The 26,765-nt window shown below is 33.0% G+C and overlaps 1 pseudogene; it reads left to right on the top strand.

Annotated features, from left to right (window-relative positions):
• Positions 1 to 643: 643 nt before the first annotated feature.
• Positions 644 to 22,743, top strand: LOC125827305 (uncharacterized; annotated as a pseudogene).
• Positions 22,744 to 26,765: the final 4,022 nt, after the last annotated feature.

Genomic DNA, 26,765 nt, shown 5'->3' with positions numbered 1-26,765 from the left:
ACCACATAAGCTTTATTTTAATGAACCTCTAGAACAAATCATGCTCATCTCCAATCATCACCGGCCTAAAATATAACCCTGTCTCATAAACCTCATCCATCTACGAGGCCACATCACCAATATGTGTACCTATAGATAACCTGAGTGATCACATCTGATGAAGTTGGTGCTAGCGGAACAGTCTGCTAAACTGGTGCCGCTGCTTTCTCTACTACTATATTAAGAATATATAGAAGTGCAGGACTCGAATATATCTCTAAAGCATGTGTGTGTGTATATATATATATATATATATATATATATATATATATATATATATATATATATATATATCACATGTATGCCTAACCTTTAGTTTCATATACCCGGAAAATGTATCTATACTATATTGTATCAAACTATCGCATATGCAATAACGATCTAATTTAGGCTTTTTTTTAAGATGTTGTAATTGAGTAGTTGTAATGTATAATTCATGCTTACTAAGTGTAAATTTTTAAATAATAGAAGTGTAAATGTATGTATTTATGTATGCATTTTAATAAGCAGGAAATTACATCTTTTCGGAAACCTTCTTCATCACTTCATATAAGTTTTTAATTTACAAAATATCTAAAAAAAAATGCATATTTGCTACTTAAATATGGATAAGCAGTACAAAGTGGATGGTGATGAAGATGCAACATTAATGGAAGTTCCTATATTCTTTATGACATCCCGAGAATCAAAAGTTGATGTTATTGAGGTAAGCTTTTGTAAACTTCCTCTGATTATAAGATGCTTTCTTGAATATTTTTTTGTGAATTTTCTCCTTTTTTATTTTGGTTAAGTCTTACATTAATGCCAAAAATGATAGGTCTTTCAAGAGAAATTTTGTCGATATGTTATTAATGGTTATACTGTATGAAGAGAGTTTTTAATTTTAAAAATAGAATAGAAGTAAAAAATATGCCTCATATTTTTTTTTAAAGATTATATATAAGACATCTAAATATGAATGTGTATAAGAATGATAAGATGTGCATTAAGAATCTCTTAATAGAATACTCAATATATATTAAGATGACGTATTAAAATTTGAACACTAGGTTATTAGACTACTTATTATCGAACATATGAATATGTAAGAAGTTTCTTTAATTAAAAATATTATAAATATGAAGTTTAGGGAAAATGGATAAATGATACTAAACTATGACCGAATTTCTAGTATCATACTCAGACTTTATGGAGGACCTAGTATCCCTTTGAATACTTTTTTAAAAGCATCCTTTTGCATTTATCCAATGTGACACAAGCCCAAATTTGATTATGAAAGAATATAATGATTCATGATATTAAATTTCAATTGAAGTGTGAATGAAGGGTTTCCATTTTTACTTTGTTGGAAGTAGTTTTTAAAAAAGAGGAGGCATGATGCGAGGTATTTTATGCAGTTAGGGGCGAGGCGTAAGCTCCGAGACACATGACGTAAGTCCCAGCGATCTATGGGGCGTAATATCATGAATATTGAATTTTATAATTTTATTACTAAGAAAATAAGCAAAAGTAAACCTTTGAATGATTTTACAAATAAATTTTAATAAATAACCTATAATATATACAAAATAATATTATTATTTTTATTTGAGATATGTATTGATAAATAACAATGAAAATAATAATATCATAATTACTATTTGAGAAATATCATTCCACCAATAACAAAAGAAATAGATTTAAAGCAAAAAAGCTCTAAAAAATTTAACTCCCAGGGCGTTCATTTTACGTTTTTTATTCTCTGAGCTTGCTCCCCGAATTATAAGACTTACGCACTATGGATCTATGCCTTCAATTTACGCCCGGAGTGTTTTTGGTACACTTCTCCCCGAGACTCGCCCTAGGACTTTCTCCAAAAATATTTTTGAAACCACTGGTTGGTAGTGTACAAATGAGTGATAACGATCAAACTCCTTTGTTCTTACCTTCTGATCAACATACATGTACAAATGAATTAACAAGAAGTTGATTTTTTATTTGTCTCACCTGATAAATGCCCAAAGAGTGCTTTAAAAATATATTTACGGGGTCATAGAATCCCCGCAAAGTATAAGTGTATTACAACGAATTCAACAATACTAAATTTGTCATTTCATTTATTTTACCACATAGTCTTCATCTTGGTGAACTCGTAAGTATCCTTTGACTTAGTAGTATAGAACCACATAGGCTTCATCTTAGTGAACCTCTAGAACAAATCATGCACATCTCCAACTATCACCGGCCTTAAAAATAACCCTGTCTGATAAATCTCATCCATCTACAGAGCCACATCACCAATACGTGTGCCTATAGATAACCTGAGTGATCACATCTGATGTAGTTGGTGCAAGCGCAACAGTCTGCTAAACTCCTGCCGCTGCTTCTCTACTACTATATTAAGAGTATATAGAAGTGCATGACTCGGATCTATCTCTAAAAAATGCTTAGATATGTATTTTATATCACATGTATGTTTAATCTTTAGTTTCATATATCCAAAAAATGTATTCATACTATATTCTATCAAACTATTGTGTATGCAATAGCGATCTAATTTAGGCTTTATATTTTAGATGTTGTAATTGAGTAGTTGTAACGTATATTTCATGCTTACTAAATAATGATTTGTAAATAATATAAGTGTAAATGTATGTATGTATGTATGTACGTATGTATATGTGTATGTATGTATGTATGTATGTATTTTAATAAGCGGGAAATTTACATCTTTTTGGAAACCATATTCGTCAGTTCATATAAGTTTTAAATTTACAAAAGATCTATTTACTGTTTTTTATTTTTCATATTTGCTACTTGACTATGGATAAGAAGTACAAAGTGGATGGTGATGAAGATGCAACATTAATGGAAGTTCCCATATCCTTTATGACATTCCAAGAATCAAAAGTTGATGTTATTGAGGTAAGCTTTTGTAAAGTTCTTCTGATTATAAGGTGCTTTCTTGAATTTCTTTGTATAATTTTCTCTCTTTTTTTTGGGTTAAGTCTTACATTAATGCAAAAAATGATAGGTCTTTCAAGATAAATTTTGCCAATATGTTATTACTGACTATTATAGAATTAATGGTTATAATGTATGAAGAGAGTTTTTAATTTTAAAAATAGAATAAAAGTAAAAAATATGCCTCATATTTGTTTTAAGATTATATATAAGACGTCTAAATATATATGTGTATATGAATGATAAGATGTGCATTAAGAATCTCTTAATAGACTACTCAATATTAAGATGACGTATTAAAATTTGAACACTAAATTATTAGACTACTTATTATCGAACATATGAACATGTAAGAAGTTTCTTTAATTTAAAATACTATAAATAAGAAGTTTAGGAACAATGGATAAATGATACTAAACTATGACTGAATTTCTAGTATCACACTCAGACACTATGGTGGACCTAATATCCCCTTGATTTTTTTTTAAAAAGCATCCTTTTGACATTTATCCAGTGTGACACAAGCCCAAATTTGATTATGAAAAAATATAACGATTCATGAGATTAAATTTCAATTGAAGTGTGAATCACGGGTTTCTAATTTTATTTTGTTGGAAGTAGTTTTTTAAAAGTGAGGCGAGGTATTTTATGCAGTTAGGAGCGAGGCATAAGCTCACACACAGAGGACGTAAGTCCCAGGGATCTATGGGAGTAATATCATGTATATTCAATTTTATAATTTTATTACTATGAAAATAAGTAAAAGTAAAACTTTCAATAATTTTACAAATAAATTTTAATAAATATATTTTAATAAATAACCTATAATATATAGAAAACAATATTATAATTTTTATTTAAGATATGTATTAATAAACAACAATGAAGAAAAAAAGTATCATAATTACTATTTGAGAAATATCACCAATAACAAAAAAAAAATTATATAAAGCAAAAAACTTCTAAAAAATAAAAAAATTAACGCACAGGGCGTACATTTTTACGTCCAGGGCTTAAGTTTTTATTATCGGAGATTACTCCCCGAATTCTAAGATTTACGCCCTACAGATCTATGCCTTCAATTTACACCAAGAGTGTTTTTGGTACACTACGCCCCGAGACTCGCCCCAAAAATGTTTTTTAAACAACTGGTTGGAAGAGTGCAAATGAGTGATAACGATCAAACTCTTTGGTTTTTACTTTCTGATCAACATGCATGTACAAATGAAATAACAAAAAGTTGATTTTTTTATTTGTATCACCTGATAAATGCCCAAAGAGTGCTTTAAAAATTTATTCACGGGGTGTTAGGATCCCCACAAATTGTGAGTGTATTACAACGAATTCAGCCATACTAAATGTGTCATTTCATAGATTTTACCACATAGGCTTTATCTTAGTGAACTCGTAAGTATCCTTTGACTTAGTAGTATAGAACCACATAGACTTCATTTAAGTGAACCTCTATAACAAATCATGATCATCTGCAATCATCACCGACCTTAAAAATAACCCTGTCTCATAAAACTCATCCATCTACGGAGCCACATCACCAATATGTGTACCTATATATAACTTGAGTGATCACATCTGATGAAGTTGGTGCTAGCACAACAGTCTGCTAAACTGGTGTCGCTGCTTTCTCTACTGCTATATTTAGAGTATATAGAAGTGCAAGACTTGAATCTATCTCTAAAGCATGCATAGATAATATATATATATATCACATGTATGCCTAATCTTTAGTTTCATATACTCTAAAAATTCATTTATACTATATTGTATCAAACTATTGTGTATGCAATAATAATCTAATTTAGGCATTATTTTTTAGATGTTGTAATTGAGTAGTTGTAACATATAATTCATGCTTACTAAATATAGTCTTTTAAATAATAGAAGTGTAAATGTATGTATGTATTTTAATAAGCGGGTAATTTATATCTTTTTGGAAACCTTCTTCATCACTTCATATAAGTTTTTAATTTACAAATGAGCTAAATTTTTTTCATATTTTCTACTTGAATATGGATAAGCAGTACAAAGTGGATGCTGATGAAGATGCAACATTAATGGATGTTCCCATATCCTTTATCACATCACCAGAATCAAAAGTTGATGTTATTGAGGTAAGCTTTTGTAAAGTTCCTCTGATTATAAGGTTCTTTCTTGAATAATTTTATGTATAATTTTCTCGTTTTTTTGGTTTAAGTCCTACATTAATGCCTAAAATGATAGGTCCTTCAAGATAAATTTTATCGATATGTTATTACTGACTATTATAGAATTAATGGTTATAATGTATGAAGAGAGTTTTTAATTTTAAAAATAAACTAAAAGTAAAAAATATGCCTCATATTTGTTTTAAGATTATATATAAGACGTCTAAATATGAATGTGTATATGAATGATAAGATGTGCATTAAAAATCTCTTAATAGACTACTCAATATTAAGATGACGTATTAAAATTTGAACACTAAGTTATTAGACTACTTATTATCGAACATATGAATATGTAAGAAGTTTCTTTAATTTAAAATATTATAAATATGAAGTTTAGGAACAATGGATAAATGATACTAAACTATGACTGAATTTCTAGAATCACACTCAGACATGGAGGACCTAGTATTCCCTTGAATATTTTTTTATAAGCATCCTTTTGACATTTATCCATTGTTATACAAGTCCAAATTTGATTATGAAGGAATATAGAGATTTATGAGATTAAATTTCAGTTGAAGTGTGAATCAAGGGTTTCTACTTTTACTTTGTTGGAAGTAGTTTCTTAAAAGGAGGGGCGTGAGGTGAGGTATTTTATGCAGTTAGGGGCGAGGCGTAAGCTCCGAGACACAGGACATAAGTCCCAGGGATCTATGGGCGTAATATCATGTATATTCAATTTTATAATTTTATTACTAAGAAAATAAGCAAAAGTAATACTTTCAATAATTTTACAAATAAACTTTAATAAATAACCTATAATGTATAGAAAAAATATAATATAATTTTTATTTGAGATATGCATTAATAAGCAACAAGGAAGAAAAAAAGTATCATAATTACTATTTGAGAAATATCATTACACCAATAACAAAAAAAATATGATTTAAAGAAAAAAAGTTCTAAAAAAATCAACGAATAGGGCGTACATTTTTACGTCCAGGGCTTAAGTTTTTATTGGCGGATCTTACTCCCCGAATTCTAAGACTTACACCCTACAGATCTATACCTTCAATTTACACCAAGAGTATTTTTGGTAAGCCACGCTCCGAGACTCGCCCCAAAAATATTTTTAAACAACTAGTTGGAAGAGTGCAAATGAGTGATAACGATCAAACTCTTTGGTTTTTACCTTCTGATCAATATGCATGTACAAATGAAATAACAAAGAGTTGATTTTTTATTTGTCTCACCCGATAAATGCCCAAAGAGTGCTTTAAAATTTTATTCACGGGGTCTTAGGATCCCCACAAATTGTGAGTGTATTACAACGAATTCAATCATACTAAATGTGTCAATTCATTGAATTTACCACATAGGCTTCATTTTAGTGAACTCGTAAGTATCCTTTGACTTAGTAGTATAGAACCACATAGGCTTTATTTTATTGAACCTGTAGAACAAATCATGCGCATCTCCAATCATCACCGACCTTAAAAATAACCCTGTCTCATAAAACTCATCCATCTACGGAGCCACATCACCAATATGTGTCCTTATATATAACTTGAGTTATCACATCTGATAAAGTTGGTGCTAGCGCAACAGTCTGCTAAACTAGTGTCGCTACTTTCTCTACTGATATATTAAGAGTATATAGAAGTGCAAAACTTGAATCTATCTCTAAAGCATGCTTAGATAATATATATATATATATATGACATGTATGACTAATCTTTAGCTTCATATACTCTGAAAATTCATCCATCCTATATTGTATCAAACTATTGTGTATGTAATAGTAATCTAATTTAGGCTTTATTTTTTAGATGTTGTAATTGAGTAGTTGTAACATATAATTCATGCTTATTAAATATAGTCTTTTAAATAATAGAAGTGTAAATGTTTGTATGTATGTATGTATTTTAATAAGCGGGAAATTTATATCTTTTTGGAAACCTTCTTCATCACTTCATATAAGTTTTTTTAATTTACAAAAGATCTAATTTGTTTCATATTTGCTACTTGAATATGGATAAGCAGTACAAAGTGGATGCTGATGAAGATGCAACATTAATGGAAGTTCCCATACCCTTTATCACATCCCAAGAATCAAAAGTTGATATTATTGAGGTTAGTTTTTGTAAAGTTCCTCTGATTATAAGGTGCTTTCTTGAACAATTTTTTGTATAATTTTCTCCTTGTTTTGGGTTAAGTCTTACATTAATGCCAAAAATGATAGGTCTTTCAAGATAAATTTTGTCGATATGTTATTACTGACTAGTACAGAATTAATGGTTATAATGTATGAAGTGAGTTTTTAATTTTAAAAATAAACGAAAAGTAAAAAATATGCCTCATATTTGTTTTAAGATTATATATAAGACGTCTAAATATGAATGTGTATATGAATGATAAGATGTGCATTAAGAATCTCTTAATAGACTACTCAATATTAAGATGATGTATTAAAATTTGAACACTAAGTTATTAGATTACTTATTATCGAACATACAAATATGTAAGAAGTTTCATTAATTTAAAATATTATAAATATGAAGTTTAGGAAAAATAGATAAATGATACTAAACTTGTACCGAATTTCTAGTATCACACTCAGACTCTCTGGAGGACCTAGTATCCCCTTGAATATTTTCTTAAAAGCTTTCTTTTGACATTTATCCAGTGTGACACAAGTCCAAATTTGATTTTGAAAGAATATAATGATTCATGAGATTAAATTTCAATGAAGGGTTTCTATTTTTACTTTGTTGGTAGTAGTTTTTTAAAAGGAAGGGATGTGAGGCGAGGTATTTTATGCAGTTAGGGGCGAGGCGTAAGCTCTATATACATGACGTAAGTCCAAGGGATCTATGGGGCGTAATATCATGTATTTTCAATTTTATAATTTTATTACTAAGAAAATAAGCAAAAGTAAAACTTTCAATAATTATACAAAATAAATTTTAATAAATAACCTATACTATATACAAAAAAGTATTATGATTTTTATTTGAGATATGTATTGATAACCAACAATAAAGAAAAAAAAGTATCATAATTACTATTTGAGAAATATCATTACACCGATAACGAAAAAATATGATTCTAAGCAAAAAAGTTCTAAAAAATAAAAAAAAATTAACGCCCAAGGCGTATGTTTTTATGTTCAGGGCTTACGTTTTTATTCTCGAAGCTTACTCACCAAATTCTAAGACTTACGCCCTACAGATCTATGCTTTCAATTTACGCCTAGAGTGTTTTTGGTACGCTCCTCCCCAAGACTCGCCCTAGGACTAGCCCCAAAAATATTTTTGAAATCACTGGTTGGAAGAGTACTACAAATGAGTGATAACGATCAAACTCCTTTGTTTTTACCTATGATCAACATGCATGTACAAATGAAATAACAAAGAGTTGATTTTTTATTTGTCTCACCCGATAAATGCCCAAAGAGTGCTTTAGAAATATAATTATGGGGTCATAGGAATTCCGCAAATTATGAGTGTATTACAACGAATTCAGCCATATTAAATGTGTCATTTCATTCATTTTACCAAGAAAATTATAAAACTAAAATCAATCTAATATAACATCAATAAAATATTTTGTAAAAAAAATAAATGATTATTGATGGTTGTGATGACTAGCTATAGTAGTGGTGTATGTTAATTGAGGAAGGTCAACTGTAACGCCCCGAGCCTACACCCTGGACGTGGCTGGCACTCGAGAACCATTGTTGGCCCCAAGCAAACCCTTTGCCTGGATTACTTACTCAGCGGAAGACTATATGCATATTTATAATGATTAAAAGCACTATACTCACTTGAATAATATCATAACTTAGAATGTTTAAAATTCAACATTCAACTTGGCCAAAATGGCAACATTAAGTCTCAAAAACATAAGCCAATAATAAAGTAGTGACAACTGAGATGGATGTCGGGACAGGCCCATGACATCCTAATGAACTAATAATAAAATTGAAAACAATAAAAGGGAATCCTCTGGAAGCAAGGAGGCTCACCACAAGACTCTGAGTGCTCAAATTGGATCAACGAGGCCCTGGATGCTGATCATGGTTACATGCGTCTACATCATAAGACGATGCAGGCCAACTGGCATCAGTACATTGAATGTATGAGTATGCGAGTTGGAATGCTAAAACAACTTAAGCTTGAAAAGAATCTGGAAGGAACACTTACCTTGGCTTTACTCAACTCCTGAACAACTCAACTCAATATAAAGCAATTAAAACACATGTAGTATATATAAAGCTTGTAAAACAACTTAGTTTGTTAAAGAAAATGCAATAACAAACTCAACTTTACTTATATAATAAAGTAATATAGTTTCTGTGGGAGATTATCTAACCGACAACCACCATTATGAGCCTAAGTGGTGATACAACATCTTGCCCACGCTGCCAGAACTGTCCTATGCTTTGCCGTCATTTAGAACGCTTAACTTAGTGGATCCACTAGCTTATGCTAAAAGCATCTTAAGGAGTCATCTAAAAAGTATGATCTTTTATTACCTATGATGGCTACATGGTTTATGGAGACTTGAGTTAATATGAACTCGCATCCCCATATCGGTGCTCAATACTACTCCCAAAATATACTTAGCTCATATGTTTTTAAAACAAACTTCTTTCTTTGATTTGAGATAATTACTCAAAAACTTAGCTTAAAAGCTCTCTTGGAATTGATGTTCCCTTTCTTTCTCAAATGTGAAAACATTTTAAACTCTTTGGGAATACATAGTCCCCATATACTTCTTTGAAGAATTGAACTTCAAATCTTTACTCTTTGCTTAACTTAAAATTTAAGTCTTAAAACAAAGTTAAAACGTTTGTGAAAGACTTTTGAAAATTTTTTGTGAAAGACTTTTGAAAATTTTAAAGAACTTCTCTTGACTTGCTTCTTAACTTCTAACTTGACTCTTAACTTTCCTTGAATTGAATTATGGATACAAGGATTGTGATTTGTGATAGGAAAGATCTCATGATGTTTAGGAATGAATTTAGATAGCTAAACATGAAAAAAGACAAAAAATTCACTGTCTGAGGATGGGTCTGCGACGCGGAGAAACATTTAAATTTTTGTTTCAAAAACAACTTTTGAAGCAAAACGGTCCGTGACCGCTCCTCTCCGTGAAACCATTTTCCCCAAATCTAGGGAGCAAGTCCGCGACGCGGAGGCACTGCCAAGATTTGTCCGACGAAATTTTCTTCTTCGTTTTACAGCTCTAAACTCCATGGGTTCTTTTCCCAAACACTTAGAATCATATATACCCTCAAATAACATTAGATTCCACTCGAAAACACAACTAATAATGTGAATCAATCTCAAAAAAACTCCAACAACACAACCCACAAGGATTCAAACAAACTTCATCAAGAATTTGTTTTAAGATTATATACAAGACGTCTAAATATGAATGTGTATATGAATGATAAGATGTGCATTAAAAATCTCTTAATAGACTACTCAATATTATGATGACGGATTAAAATTTGAACACTAAGTTATTAGACTACTTATTATCGAACATATGAATATGTGAGAAGTTTCTTTAATTTAAAATATTATAAATATGAAGTTTAGGAACAATGGATAAATGATACTAAACTATGACTGAATTTCTAGTATCACACTCAGACATGGAGGACCTAGTATTCCCTTGAATATTTTTTTAAAAGCATCCTTTTGACATTTATGCATTGTGACACAAGTCCAAATTTGATTATGAAAGAATATAACGATTCATGAGATTAAATTTCAATTGAAGTGTGAATCAAGGGTTTCTATTTTTAATTTGTTGGAAGTAGTTTCTTAAAATGGGGGGGGGGGGGGGGGGTGAGGCAAGGTATTTTATGCAGTTAGGGGCGAGGCGTAAGCTCCGTATTAATAACCAACAAGGAAGAAAAAAAGTATCATAATTACTATTTGAGAAATATCATTACACCAATAACAAAAAAAAATATGATTTAAAGAAAAAAAGTTCTAAAAAAATCAACGAATAGGGCGTACATTTTTACGTCCAGGGCTTAAGTTTTTATTGGCGTAGCTTACTCCCCGAATTCTAAGACTTACACCCTACAGATCTATACCTTCAATTTACACCAGGAGTATTTTTGGTAAGCCACGCTCCGAGACTCGCCCCAAAAATATTTTTAAACAACTAGTTGGAAAAGTGCAAATGAGTGATAACGATCAAACTCTTTGGTTTTTACCTTCTGATCAATATGCATGTACAAATGAAATAACAAAGAGTTGATTTTTTATTTGTCTCACCCGATAAATGCCCAAAGAGTGCTTTAAAATTTTATTCACGGGGTCTTAGGATCCCCACAAATTGTGAGTGTATTACAACGAATTCAATCATACTAAATGTGTCATTTCATTGAATTTACCACATAGGCTTCATCTTAGTGAACTCGTAAGTATCCTTTGACTTAGTAGTATAGAACCACATGGGCTTTATTTTATTGAACCTCTAGAACAAATCATGCGCATCTCCAATCATCACCGACCTTAAAAATAACCACGTCTCATAAAACTCATCCATCTACGGAGCCACATCACCAATATGTGTACCTATAGATAACCTGAGTGTATTACAACGAATTCAGCCAGACTAAATTTGTCATTTCATTCATTTTACCAAGAAAATTATAAAACTAAAATCTATCTAATATAGCATCAATAAAATATTTTTTTTAAAAATAAATGATTATTGATGGTTGTGATGACTAGCTATAGTGGTGGTGGATGTCAATTGAGGAAGGTTTATTGACTATTAATGATAGTGTTGTGGATAGGAGCTATTAATAGAGATGGTGGTAGAAATTGGTGGTAGTATTTTTGGTGGTGATTGATAGTTGAACAATAGTGATAAATAATAGTTGTGGTGATTGATGATGATGTGTTACAGTATATAATGGTGAATTATGATGATAATTGTTCATAGTGTTCAACTATTTTTCTTATAATGATAATTTGTTTAAATAATAATTGTAAATAGTGGTTGGTGGTTGTGTGGATTGATTGTAGCTATTGATAGTGGTGGTCATTAAGAAATGTATCTATTGATAGTGGTAGTGGTTAAAGTTGATGGTAGTAGTTTGGTAACGGTTGATAGTTGGACAATAGTGATAACTAATAGTTGTGGTGATTAATGATGATTGTTGACAACATATAGTTGTGACTTGTGAATTATGATGGTGATTATTGATATTGTTCGACGATTTTTGTTATAATGATGATTGGTATAAATGATAATTGTAAATAGTGGTTGGTGGGGGTGTTGATTTATAGTAGTAGTTGGTAGTGATGGTCATTCAGAATGGTGGTTGTGGGTAGTTGATTGTTGTATTTGATAATGATGGGCAATGATGATGACGATTGATGATGAAGGGATATGGTGATAGCGGTGAGTAAATGAGATTGGTGAATTATTGTCTTTTAAGAAATCTTTGAATAAACATGTTAATGTACTTCATGGTTCAAGTGTGAATAATTTGGTAAGTCCTTTGAGCCATCTTTCTTCCATATAATACTTGACACCTTCACTTAACACAATTATACATGAATGAACCGATACATCTCTAAAACAGCTTATGACATATACAAACTACCTCAAACAATCTCCTCTTATTTTATCCTTCTTTAAGAAATGTATATAATATATTTGGCTACGGAGGACATTTTTAGTAATAATAAACAGATAGCATCATTTCACATATCAATGCAATGAATAAGATTAAATTATTTATTCCAGAATGCAAGTTCTGGTAAATGTATGTAAGAAAAGAGGAAATCGATCATCTTACGTTTGGCCAAATTAATTTAAAAAAATTGTTGCTATGGTGAAACTTAATTTTATTTGTGACAGACCTAGAGGTTGTGCACATCCTCTAAAGTGAATTTAGTGAATCTTAAGTGATACATGACCACAACCATCATAATATTGTTACAGAATGCATATGATTGATATACACTCATCTTTTTCTTTTGTTTTTTTGGGTGTTCTAGCACTTTAATTTTTTGTTTTACATAAGGGGTGTGTTTGGTATGACGGAAAACATTTCCAATTTTCTCATGTTTGGTTAGGTTAAATGTTTTGGAAAATGTTTTCTAAATCAACTCATTTTCCTCAAAATTAAGGAAAATGACTTCCCTTCAAAACTCAAGAAAAACATTTTCCAAAACTCTCTTCCAACTTCAAATTGCAATTACTTTTTTGTTGAAAAATCAAATTATTTTGTCCCTACCCTCAAATCAGCCCCCCAACCCCCCCCCCCCCCACAAAAGAAATTTATAATTTTAAAGCTTGTTTTTAAATTCAATTTTTTTACCCCACCCCCTCCCAAAAAAATATTAAAAATTGTTTCAAAATATATTTCTAATTTCAATTTTTTATTTTTTTACCCCAACCCACTACCCTCCCCCCCATCAACCCCCCCTATCAGTCCCCCACCCCCTTCAAAAAGAAAAAAAATCAAGATTGTTTTTAAAAAATATTTTCAACTTCAATTTTATTTTTTTTCATCCCGATCCTCGATCACCCACCTCCCTCCCCGGACAACACCCCCCCCCCCCCAAAAAAAAATAAATTTGAGTTTGTTTTTAAAAAATATTTTCAACTTCAAAATTTTATTTTTTCACCCTTACACTCGACCCCCCCTACTCGCCACCCCTACCCCCAAAAAAATATTTAAGTTTGTTTTTAAAAAACATTTTCAACTTCAAAAATTCATTTTTTCACCCTACCCTCGATCCCCCCGCACTCACCTCCTACCCAGCCCCCTCCCACCCACCCCACCCCTACCACCCCCACCCCCCTTCTTCCCAAAAAAAATTTTAAGTTTGTTTTTAAAAAAAAATTTCAACTACAAAATTTCATTTCTTCACCCTACCTCCTACCCAGCATCCCCATCCACCTCCCCACCCACCTCCTACCCACCTCTCCCACCCCAAAAAAAATTTAAGTTTGTTTTTAAAAAATATTTTCAATTTCAAAATTTCATTTTTTCACCCCTACCCTCGACCCCCCACCCACCCACCCCCCCTCCCAAAAAAATAATAATTTCAATTTCAAAATTTCATTTTTTCACCCCTACCCTCGACCACCCACCCACCCCCCTCCACCCCCAAAAAATAATTTTAAGTTTGTTTTTCAAAAATATTTTCAATTTCAAAATTTCATTGTTTTCACCCATACTCATCCCCCCACCCCACTCACCCCTACCAGCCCCCCCCCCCCTACCAAAAAAGAAAATTAAGCTTGTTTTTAAAAAATAATTTCAACTTCAAAATTTTATTTTTTCACCCCAACCCTCGACCCCCCAGTTCCCCACCCACCCCACCCCCCCAAAAAAAAATTTAAGTTTGTTTTTTAAAAAATATTTTCAACTTCAAAATTTCATTTTTTCACCCTACCCTTGACCCTCCCCCACCCACCCACCCCTACCAAGCCCCCACCTCCCACCCCAAAAAAAAAATTTAAGTTTGTTTTTAAAAAATATTTTCAATTTCAAAATTTCATTTTTTCACCCCTACTCTCAACCCCACACCACCCCCAAAAAATAATTTTAAGTTTGTTTTTCAAAAATATTTTCAATATCAAAATTTCATTTTTTTCACCCCTACCCAGCCCCCACCCAACCCACCCCCTACTAGCACCCCTCCCCCCACCCCAAAAAAAATTAAGTTTGTTTTTAAAAAATATTTTCAACTTCAAAATTTAATTTTTCAACCCAACCCTCGACCCCTCCCCCCACCCACCCCTACCACCCCAACCCCCCAAAAAAAAATTAAGTTTATTTTTAAAAAATATTTTCAACTTCAAAATTTCAAATTTTCACCCCTACTCTCAACCCCCCCCCCACCCACCCCCACCCCCCAAAAAAAATTTAAGTTTATTTTTAAAAAATAGTTTCAAATTCAAAAATTATTTTCTACTTTAGTAAAAATAAAAGATACTTCTCAAAAATATTTTTCATTCATAAATCAAACACAAAATCTTTTTCGAAAAATATTTTCTACTCACCAACCAAACATGAGAAAATAAGTCAAAAATCAACTTGTTTTCCAGGAAAACATTTTCCTTCATACCAAACACACCCAAGATCTTACTTTTTTTTCTTCTTCATATTTTCTACTAGAAGCAACACAAAATTGAGGATGATGAGGATGGAATATTAATGGAAGTTCCGATATCTTTTATCGCACTTGATGAAGTAAAAGCTGATGTTTTGGAGGTAAACTTTAGAAAAGTTTCTCCAGTTACAATTTGTTTAATTTATTTTCTTTTAAGTCATGTACAAATATATCTTGATGGGTGCTTGAACAACTTTTTAATGTTAATTGTTTCATGAAATAAAGAAAAATTCTCTAGGTCAAAATGATAAGATGTACATGAATCTTTGAATATACATTTCAATATTAAGATAATGTATTAAGATCTAAATATTAAATAATAAGACTGCTTATTATTGTACATCTTAATATAAAAAGAATCTCTATTAAGAAATTAATAAGTATATAATTTTGGAAAATGGCTAAAAGGACATTTTTTTTAAAAACTTTTATTAGCCAAAACTCTATTATGAAAGAATATAATGATTCATGGAATAAATTTCAAAAGATTCAATTTATTTCTTCTAGAAAAAAATAAGTGTGAATGATAATGATAACGATCAAAACCTAGCTCATATTGCTATCTTCATATCAAAAATAGATTGTTGATAATGATTTGGTACCTAACACCTAGCCCATATTGGTATCTTCATATCATATGGCACCAACGAGTGGAGAGAGTTAAGAAATAGTTTGCAACCTACTGGAAAGGGCTTTATAGAACCCAGTTGTAAAGCAAATATCCTTTGTAATAAAAAGGTTAGGTACTTGAGAATATGTATTGACTATTAATAGTTGTTGAACGATGTAACAATAGGCAATAAGTACCATTGCCTCGTATAAATGACCTACCTGATTAGTTACAACATGGAGCCACCAAATTCTTGAACATTGATTTTTGGATTGGTTATTGTAAGCTTGGAAGTGGAGGAAAATATCTTTTTGATAGCTTTCAGAACTCAATAGATGAAAAAAAAAAATTAATTCGTATATTTTTTTCTTACCTATGCCCTAGTTGCATTTATGGACTTAATGAGTCAGATTTCCAAGACTTTGCTTGAAAGTTGGTGCCAATGGTTATTAATTAATTCCAGGTGTATTCTCATAAGCTAGAAGGAACACAAGGAACATATAAGGATTGTATTTTAAACACAACAAAAATATCAACTTTATGTTGAATTTTTTTAAGTGAAAGTGTCTCAACAAATTGGAATCATTGTGTATACTGAAAGAAGCACTCGACAGTCTACCACAAATGTTATGTGAAGTATTTCTATAGAATAGTTGTGTTATTGATCAAGTTTTATACATAAAAAGAAGTAAAGTTTCAGTAGAGGTAAATTATGAGTGGAGATTTCAGAAGTTCAATACATGTTTGATCACCATAACAGTGTTAGACTTGCCATTAGGTTTCAGAGGGTTCAGGATGCTCCTTGAGGCTTTAAGGATGATTTTAGGATAAGTTCTCATGTAGAAAGGTCATGTGGTCGTGCCTCGAGACACTTGAATAAGCATAAGTGAACTATCCTACTTATAATTTAAAGATGGTTCAATGATTTTGCATGATAGATTCAGAGACAATATTTACACAACGAATCCAATGAGATTTATACAGAATATGAGAGCTTGGTATTTATGTTCTAGCAGAAAGATTTAATTCTTCAACTTACCCCACCAGAGGAAGCTACACGATGATTGTAAAATTTACTATTCGGTGTCATCCAGAAAATGGCAATGTTAAGATAGATGCATTGAGAAGGAAATCCATGAGCTAGTTGACATATAGCTCTTGTGAATAGACTTTTGACCTAAGATGTGTACACACTCGAGGATATGGATATCAAATTAGTGAGAAACTTAGGTTGGCTTATGTTTAGGCCAAGTCTTTATTGGTAGAGAACATCGAGATCACCAAATACAAGGATTATAATTGTGTGAATATTGAAATAAGGTTATAGTGCGTAAAGACATGGATATGAGTATTGACAGTTATGTCGCTTTTGGACTAAGTGGTTGATTATGAGAATCGTTATGATAATCGAACATAGATGATATGAGAGAGGTTATTCTTCAGGAAGCTATAACTCTTAATACATTGTAGATCCAAGATCTACTAAAACACATGAAGAAAGTGTACAGGTGGGAACTTATAAAGAATGATATTGCTAACTTCATTTCTAGTGGCTGACTTGCGAGCATGTTAAAGATGAGTATAAGCATCTAACATTACTACTACTACAGTTTAAGATTCCATAATGGAAATTGAAAGCAGTTACTACTCATTTTATGACCGCGCTACCACGAATCCTTAGAGGTTATGAACCTATGCAGGTATTTTTAGATCGGCTTACAAAGCCATCACACTTATTACCATTCAAATAGATAAAATGAAGAAATATCTGCAGAAAAATACTTGAACAAAATTTTTCAACTCCACGAGCCTAGTGTCCATCTTAGCTAACAGAGCATCACTGTTTACTTTACGCTTTTGAGAAGCTTTTCAAGGAACATTGGGTACACAAATAAATTTTAGTATTGCACTTCATCTGTAGACAGTCGGGCATTTCGAACGTAATGTACAAATCTTTGAGGATATGTTAAGAGCTTGTTTTAAAAAAATTAAATGTTATTGGGACCTTTACTTACCCTTGTCGGAATTCACCTACAATAATGACTAACAGGTTAACCTCTCAGAAGACTCTATATGAAGCCGTGTATGTTAGGTGATGTTGTTTTCATACCAAATAGTTCGAAGTTGATGATGATGATGTATTAGGATTTGGGATCAAGCTTGGTAATGTACAAGGTTCAACTAATCAGACTGAAGTTACTAATAGTTCAAAAGGATGAAAATCGTTTACATATAAAAGGAAAGGATATAACGAGTACATAGTTAGAGACTAAATCTTCCTAAGTCCCTTTATGAAAGGTGTAATGTGATTTGGGAAAAGAGGTAAATTGAGCTAGAGAAATATCGGAGCGTATGAGATACTTGACCGGATAGGAGGAGTGACATCAATTGGCACTTCCTCCTGAAATGTCTTTCATCCATCCAATATTCCATGTTTCTATGTTAAGGAAGTACACCTCAAATTTCTCTCATGCACTTGAAGCACCGACTATACTGATTGATGAGAACTTAACATATGAAGGGGAACCTGTAACTATTGTGGACAAACAAGTAAGAAAGTTAAGGTCAAAAGAAATTGTGTCCATGAAAGTCATATGGAGAAACCATACTATTGAAGAAGCTACTTGGGAATTGGAAAATAATACGCGAATCAAGTATCCTCTCTTGTTTCAATCATCAGATACACACTTATTATAAATTCGAGGACCGAATTTCTTATGGTTGGGAGAAAGTAATACCCTATATCAAAAAATAAGGGCATATATGTCATTTTGCTTTGTTTAGAAAAAAAAAAAAGAGATTGGGCTAAATGCCCTAAGCAACCATGGCTGCCACCTTCACTACAAAGAAAAAAAAGAGAGAATGGGGATTAAGGATATGGGTTCATTGCGTGAATCAATCAAGAAGAAGAAAATTTTAATGGAGAAAGAGAGGAAGCTTGAAAAGGAGAGGGGACATACGCAGAAAGAAAGGCAAAGGGCCCAGATAAAGAGTTTCAAGGGGAAGTACGCTGGTCAGCAATTCTTAAAAGAAAAAAAGAGAGAACAGAAGTGTGGTTCAGCCTCTCTTTCCGATGAAGCAACGGTATGAAGGAAAAAGAATCAATCGCCTAAGGCTGTTAAGCAAAGAGAGAAGGAGAAAATTAAGTAAGTTTATAAACTTAGTTATATATTTAAATTCGTAGATTCATGACTATCGAATTGGGATTGTAAGTTCAAGAAATAAGGGTAAAAAAGATAGAGGAATCTATTAATACTTGACATATGATTGCCGCTATCGAAAGAGTTTAACATTTACTTGAGAATTAGTATTTTCTCATATATTTTGATTAAAGTGTTATATAGTATGATTTGATAAGAACTTGAATGTCTTATACCATTTTAAAATGTTTCTACTGATTACAAGAAAAGTATAAATGGAAGTAGACCTTGATGAATCCCGTAGCTAACGTCGAATTCGTTAGACCTAGTGCACCTTGTAGTGACAGATTGTCGATAAAGCCCTTGCTAGTGGGAAGGTAGAACTAGCATACTGTTACTGATTTTCCTTGAGTAGGGATCTACCGATATGAATATTTAACTCCTTTATGAGGAGTTCACCGTTATTGGTTCCTTCTTAAAGAGAAGGCCACACTGATTGCATGATTCATTCTTGGAAACCCCAGCGATAAGATTTGATATGAAAGTGTTTTTCTAAGTTTAGTACTAAGTGTTTACATTGATTTTGCGTACACGAGGCAAATAAGATTGAATATTGTATCGTTTTCTGAAAGGGAATTGATTTTATCATTTTGATTATCACACTAGCATATTTTCTGACTTTTCCCTCGTTAAAATAGTTGTGGTTAACTATTATTACTCACGGAGCTAGCGTCTCACTCCTCGCTAATGTTTTTACAGAGAACTCAAGTGGTTGACGAGGATTTATTTAACTAGAGAGTGTGATTTGGTAGCATCTGGTGAGCCCCACATTGCTTCGTGTGGCAAGAGATTTATCGATTCTCTATGTTTCTCTTTTTAAATTCTTAGAGTCGCTCCATTTGTCATTCCTTTTATTTGAGTCATGAGTATTCCTTCGTATTGTAGTCAAGTGACTAGTTTGGAACTTCTTTTTTTGTATTTGGAGATAAATTGGTATTATCGTGTCTCAATTAGATCATCGGTGGATATTATGTCTTGACTTGTAGTTGCTATTAGTTGTGTTGCGGATTTCTTAGATAGGAAAAATTCAGGATAGGCCCAAAAACAAAAGAAACTCTGTCTGATTTTCTGTAGAATTCTGGTAAGGCTTGCTTTTGGATTCTCCCCCTTAGCGCCGGTCATGGACCTCAATTGGGTCGTGACACTTTGTTTTTTCCTGTTGATCAGTGTGTGTATACAAACAAAATAAGAAAACTTGGGGTTTTTTTATTCAGCTCACCCGATAAATGTCAAAAGTGTTTTAACAAAAATATCTAGGCGAGTCATAAGACCTCCCGTAAAGTATGAGTGTGTTACAATAATTCTAATCATAATATATGTGTCATTTAAGCCATTAAATTTAATGAAAACATACTACATCAATAAAGTATTTCAAGAAAATTATATGGCTAGTGATGGTGGTTATGAACATCAATTGAAGATTGTATGTTCACTAATAATGGTGTGTCGATAGTAGACATATTTGTAATGAAAGTAGTTTGGTGGTGGTTGATAGTTGGATGATTTGATAATTGATGTCAATAATAATTATAAATAGTAGCTAATGTTAGTGTTGACTTATTGTAGTGATGGATAGTGGTGAGGGTTGAGGTTAATAGTTTTGAGTGGTTGATGGTGGTGTTTAATAATGGTGGATAATGATGGTGTTAATTGATAACTGATGGAGTAAAGCGACACCGGTGAATGTATGAAATTGGTGAAATTCATGCTAAGAAATGATAAGTAATTTGAGAATTTTTTCTTCCATAAAAGATTTAACACCTCCACTTACCATAATTCCACACGAATGGACTCATTCATCAATATATAAAACAACCTATGATCTGACCAAGTGATCTTATCTTATTTCATCCCTTTTTTGATTAGAAATGATAATTATATTAATAATATTTGCATATAGTCATTTCACGTAACAGTGCAATGAATAACAAGTACTAGTTAGATGGATCTAAGCTTTTCATGATTTTTTTCCTAGAGGAGATCAATCATCTTAGTTATGACCAAATTAAAAGAGAAATAACATTCCTATGATTAAAATAAATTTAATTTGTGATAAATCCAGAGGTTGCGATCACTTTAAAAAATTTCCTTAGAAAGAGAAGCTTTTAAAAAAAAATCCTAAAAAAGAAAATTGTTTTGAAATGAAATTCTGATTTAGGATGGAAGTTTTCATCTCACATCCAATTATTTAGTGAATCTTAAGAGATGCATAACCACAACCATCATTGATCTTGTTACAAAATTTGATTAATATTTTTATATAAGGTCTGGCCTAGCAATCTAAATAGAAGTAGAAGTCATTTTTCCCATAAAATAACAGAAGTTGAAATGGGAAAAATGAAAACAAAATAAACCACAGAAACAGTTACTCATATTGAGAAGAAATAGATTCCATCGTATTGTGCTGGTAAAATCATAATCCTTTAGAATATAAAATGTTGATTCTCCAATATCTTGTGTACCACTTGATGCTCCCCACTTCATCCAAATTATTACCTTTTGATAATAGATATTGGATTAATTTGGATTCCATAAATACAACTTGTTTTGGTTGCATAATGAGATGATACCAAAAAAATATGCATTACATGCATACTTATACATTTGAATAGAGAAGAAAAAATTGGATCATCAAGGATACTTCTCGTCCAGGTGGTTCAATAATCGATAACGTAAGTTTCCTTTTGAATAATAAACATGTTTTCTTTCCAACAAAATTGATGAAGTAAGTTTATTGTGATCAAATTGTGACAAAATAAATATTCAATAATTTATGGTAAACAGGTTTATCATCATTTGCAGACAAACAAAAAAATTGATCTTTGGTTGAGGTTTACAATTTTATTGTATATGAGGAAGTTCCTGAAATAAAGAAGAAATTAAGCCAAATTGAAGAAACATTGCAGGTGAACTCAAGAAAATTATAGTAGAATAAGTAATGAGATTAACTATATGTATGCATGGTCATTAAAAGAGTTAAATTTGTAGGTGACACCGAGATGTAAACCGCATATTCGCGGTAACAAGTTGATCAAACATTATGTACTTGGAACATGTACTAAATCTTGTAAGGGAGTTTACATTTAAAAAAAATCAAGGAGAAGTTAAGTACTTATCTGAACATGATATCCCTTCAAATATTGGTAAGCAAAGTTAAGGAAGTCACAATAAAACATATAGTTCCTCTACATATTGGTATTATTATTGTCATTTTTAAGTTAATTGTCCTTTCCCTATTTGATTTTTATAATTTTGTAAAAATTTTATGGCCAGAAAAAAGAGAGAAAAAGAGAAAATGAAGATTTATATGAACATCATCATGTAAACTTGGGAAGAGATACAACACATGTGGACTCAAGAGATTCTGCGTTAAGTACTTTTTTTACCTTTGGGATTTTGATCCCAAACATATAAAATAAAGGACAATAGAGGTGTTTTCAATTCCAGACATTGTGGAATTGGAGGGGGAGGAGTTGTCTGTTGACTTATTGAATTTTCTCCCTAAGGCCTCGGGCAAGCGCCCTCATGAGGAAGATAAGAAGAGAAAGAAATCAAAGAAGAGAAAACACATAAATAGAGACAAGGAGAAGGAAGATATATTGAAGCTCAGAGGAGGTTGAAGGTTGATGAGGAGCTGAGGTTAGATGAGATGAGAGCTTGTGTGGGTAGAGATTCATCCAGATTAGTGCTAACAAAGGTAGGACTTATTAGTGGAGTTGATGTTGTGAGGGAGTCTCACACTCTTACTACTACACCACCAGCTTCTGAGGGGACTCTTGAGGTCTCATTGAGTGCGTCAGCCACCATCGACACCACTATTCATATTTTAGGAGATACAAAAGCCTCTGCACCAATTCCTGAAGCTTTGGGCTTCACTGATATACCGTACTCCTAGTACTATAAGTGTTCTGGAGACGTGTCTCTAAAAGAATGAAAAAATAGTTGCAATAGTAAAGAGTGACAATATATGTTATATTTTGTATGACATCAACGTATCTTTCATTATAATGATGGTTGAGGATCTATGTATTACGTTGGAGGCCTATGAATGTGACAAATATGCTCATATGTAGGCATAAAACTTGATAGTCAGGAATTGATTGTGTAGTTCTGTGCCATGTGGATGTGAGCAATGTCTGCATCATTAATTATTTGTGTATGTATCTAGCGCTTGCCTTGATTGATCTTGTCACTCCCCGAGGCTACCCCCTAGACGAAGACACGGAACCTAGGATCACGAGTGACCCCAAGCTAACCCTGCTGGCATAACATAAGCATAATATGATAACAAAACTGATGTGGAAACTTAAATATCATGACAATGAAAGTGATGGGGAATACCCATTCTATATCTGAATATATGAAAACTGCGAGTTTGAGTACAAAAGAGAAATCAAACTCTAAGACTAAAGTTGAAACTAACTATGTCTGAAATAAGCCTCTACACTGACTAGAAATGTTGGGACATGCCCCCAACTAGATCTAGCAAAACTGAAACTAAAAACTAAAAGTGATAAAGATAAACATGTCACTAGTCCTCGAAGAATAAGGACTCGCCATTGATGCTGCTGAACTGAAGATTGGGAACCGATCTAAGCATGATCTAGATGTTGAGGACCTGAACCTACATCATGAGAAGATGTAGCACAACGTATATGTCAGTACTTGAAAGGTACTGAGCATGCAGGATAGAGTAAAGTTGAAATAAACATATAACTGAACAAACAATAAAGTAAGAGTGTAATCTGAACATGATATAAATACTGAATACTGAGCTAACTGAATGCAATGACCATTTTATAACATGCTAAGACTGAATACTGACTGTACTGAAATGTGGTCAATGCAATGGAATCTGACTAAACTGTGGGAGCTACTAATAACCGATAATAAAACCACATGAGCTAAATGTGGAGTCCGATGTATACGCCCCGTCGAAAGGACCCAATATACCCGATCAAAGGTATAGAGTCATGCTTGCATGATCACTAAAATGATGCCCACAGAGGGGACTTACAACCTATGTGGCTCGTAGTTTTGGGACTATTCGGGTACGCTGAACCCTAGTCCAACTCGGTATTATGCTACTCCCAATGGATTGAGTGATTAATATATTATGACTGAATTTCTGTGATTCACTGGATAGCTCAAAATGACATGCGAACTGAGAATGCACATTAATAAACTGATAATGACACATTCATATACTGAGGCATGTATATCTGAAATAGATGAAATATCTGGCCTAGCATGTGTAATTCAAGAACTAAAGAACTACATAGCTAGGGTTCTGGAATTCATGCAATAAATTGAGTAATAACATAATAATCTGATTTGAATCATTCTAATAGCTAAAGCCCAACAATTCTAACATTCGAGAAACCCTAGGTCTAGATGATATTGAGGGAATCAAGAATCTGGCTGAAAACTAGGGACCTAATGGGCAAAAGGAACCCACTAGTGAAATCCCATATACCTGGTGATGAATTCCACGGAGATATCTTTCAATTTCGGGGATGGAACTGATGGAACCTTGTTGCGTTCTTGAACTAGGGTTCTTGACCTCTTTTCTCCTCTTACGCTCTAATTTTTCTAAGTTTTGATTAATGATTTGACTAGGGTAAGTTGTAGTTTCTAGGCTTAAACTGACTAAAACCTCACAATTTAGGGTCTAAACGACGTAGTTTAGGGGCCAAACGAACAAGGAAAAGACCAAAAACCCTTGACTTAAAAGCTGTCAGAGTCACTGACGGTCCACACTGGTCGATCGTCATTCGCAACTGAAGGCTGAAATTTGGGGTCTGAAACTGAAAGTTGACTGGCCCATCGACGGAGCTGATTGATGGGCCGTAAGTCGACTGATGGTCCGTACTGGTCGACCATCGTTCGCGAATGAGGGCTAAAATCTGAAGTGTGAAACTAAAAGTTTACTGGCCCATCGACGGAGCTGACTGACAGGTGATGAGTCCACAAATTGGACTCATTTAGGGCTTTATTTTGATAGAAATAATGTCCTCAAATGCTTATTTTGTCTAAACATCTGATGAACACTCTTAAGTTTCATGTATTTAAAGTTTTAGTGGAAGCATGGACACTTAAGCACAAAAAGGAACAAAAAGGCTGAAAAGAACAAAGAAGTTGAAGCATGAGCATCGGCAAGTACACTTGGCGAGTCGCCGAAGGGACAGATTGCGCCCTTCGCTCCAGTATGCGAAACCTTGAAGGAAGAGGATCAAATAGGCGATGAAAGGAGCAGTCGGTGCTTCACCGAATAGTTTCGCAAAGCTATACTAGACCTCCCAATGACACAGAGCACGACGATGTTGAATGCTAGTGCAAGACGGCGACGAACTACACCAAAGGGAGAATCGCCGAGTTAATCGGTGATTCCGACTAACCTCGCCGAAAGATCTGCCAAAACTATTTGCTGAAGTCTATTAATACTAAACTTCTTATTAATTTTTGAAGAGTCGAACATTAATTTTAATTTCCAGAATAGAATAGTACTTTTTGGATATTTTCTCTCAAGTTTGGAGAGGGTTTTGGGAGACTTGAAGAAAGAAGGATTTCATCTTCCCCAAGTTGGAAGTGGGTCTTCTCCATTCTTCTTCATTTGCTTAAATCAAGGTTTAATTTCTTATACTCATTTGATTTTAGTATCATTTTAGGTGTATTTTGTTATTTCTTGATGTGTGGCTAAAAACCCCATTCTTGGGGTGTGATTTAGCAAATATGTGTTGATATTTTTGTTGGGTCTTGCTTGCTGATAGGATAGATGTATTTTAATGGTGATTTCACCTAGTGGTTGTGGTTTAATTTAATGGGTTTGTAGTTGCAAATACAAAACCACCCATGTGTTTTCGGCTTGCCCGAGAGGGAGGTCGCAAAACCAAGACCGCTAGACTGATGGCTTAAGGAGTGGGTCGACTTGAGGTTCAGCCCGAGAGGGTGAGCCCTAGTCCCATATCCTAACACTCAGCTCGAGAGAGTGAGTGGGGTAAGGGGTAGACTGGCCTTTATGCAGCAAATGAGTGTTCGAGAGGAACGCATTTGAAACGGGGTAAGTTGCCCGAGAGGGAACTTATTTCCATCTAAAGCTTAGCCTAGTCACTATTATGTTGCAAATTTCCTATCGAAAGCATGTACCCAACGATTTATCTCAACTTGTATTGCGGTCACACCCCAAGAACTTTTCCCCATACTTGATTTTCTTGTTATTTTCGATGTTTTTACTATACTTGTGACAAACCCCCAAATTGATATTTGACACTTTCGCGTCACCTGCTTTTTTTTATTATGTTTTTACTCGTTAATGTCTTTAGCTACGACTAGTTAGAGCTAAATTTTATTTTTCTATCGATTCTCAAACCACTCCCTTGGGACGCGACCCCAACTCTTGGTTGGGTTACTATATTATCGACGATCATAGACACTTGAATCGGAAGTAGTGTCGTTGGTCACGATAAGCATCAAAAGGCCGTCAGTCGATTGATGGCCCGTAGGTGGCTTACGTCAATGGCACCTACAACTTCTGAAAATCTAGAATTTTTCCCTTCTCGAATCTGAGGTGTTACAGATCCTGTGTTGGTTGTAAGCTAATGGATTAGAAAAGAATCATAACCTTTTTTTGAATTTAGATCAC

This window comes from Solanum verrucosum, unplaced genomic scaffold (genome assembly GCF_900185275.1).
Source record: "Solanum verrucosum unplaced genomic scaffold, falcon-dt-bn FXZP01000106.1, whole genome shotgun sequence".
NCBI lineage: Eukaryota > Viridiplantae > Streptophyta > Magnoliopsida > Solanales > Solanaceae > Solanum > Solanum verrucosum.
Note: the sequence above shows the minus strand (reverse complement) of the source record. Positions and strands in the feature narration are given on the sequence as shown.